We start from the raw sequence: 771 nt of genomic DNA, 5'->3' as shown, positions 1-771 counted from the left end.
TTTTGGGGTATCCATTACATAGAAATAGATACACCCCTAAGTTACTGTAACCTTGGTGTAAGATATAGCATGGCTGGGAAGGCGGGCAGCAAATAGGAGGACACCCTCTCTGACAGTCTCCCTGGAGAAACTGTCTTCATGCTCAAAGACTATCCCACATCCTCTTATGCTGCAGTGGTAGCATTCTGCTCCACTAAGCCCAGATCAGTCTCCAGGAGGCAAGGCCTAGGTAGTGTTGGGTGGAGTGCATGGCCAGGATGGGGTCATGAAGAGTGATGATGAGCTCATTCTTCCCCTTCTCCTTTTTTTTCTTCCTTTCACATTCACTCCACCGTTGCATTTTCTTTACTCTCTGTTTCTTTTCCCCCCATATCCTGGGTGGCTGCCCGATGACCATTCCTTCAGAGATGGCCAGCTGCCCTCTTGGTCTTGCAATACTGCTATCAAGCTAGGCCTCCTGAAGAGGTTTACCTGAGGGGCGGCTCTTCCTGATCTTCAGCGTCCCTCACAAGCTAGGAGACCTCTTTGTAGATCTCAAAATATACCTTCTAGACAGATTAACACCCTACGTATAACAGACTCTTCAGCAGGACTCACCCAGTTCCTAGACTCTGCCCTGGCCACTCCAGTGTCCACAATCGCAAAACCCATCCATACACAGCCCCCCATTGACTGCCCACCTGTGAGAGTCTCTGGAGTCAGCAACTTTTTCTAAATGAAAATAAGCCGCTGTTTTCAGGAAAATATTCGTATCTCTGATCCTTTTCAGAG

This window comes from Equus caballus, chromosome 23, assembly GCF_041296265.1.
Source record: "Equus caballus isolate H_3958 breed thoroughbred chromosome 23, TB-T2T, whole genome shotgun sequence".
In the NCBI taxonomy this organism is placed as follows: domain Eukaryota; kingdom Metazoa; phylum Chordata; class Mammalia; order Perissodactyla; family Equidae; genus Equus; species Equus caballus.
This window is presented reverse-complemented; position numbering follows the sequence as displayed.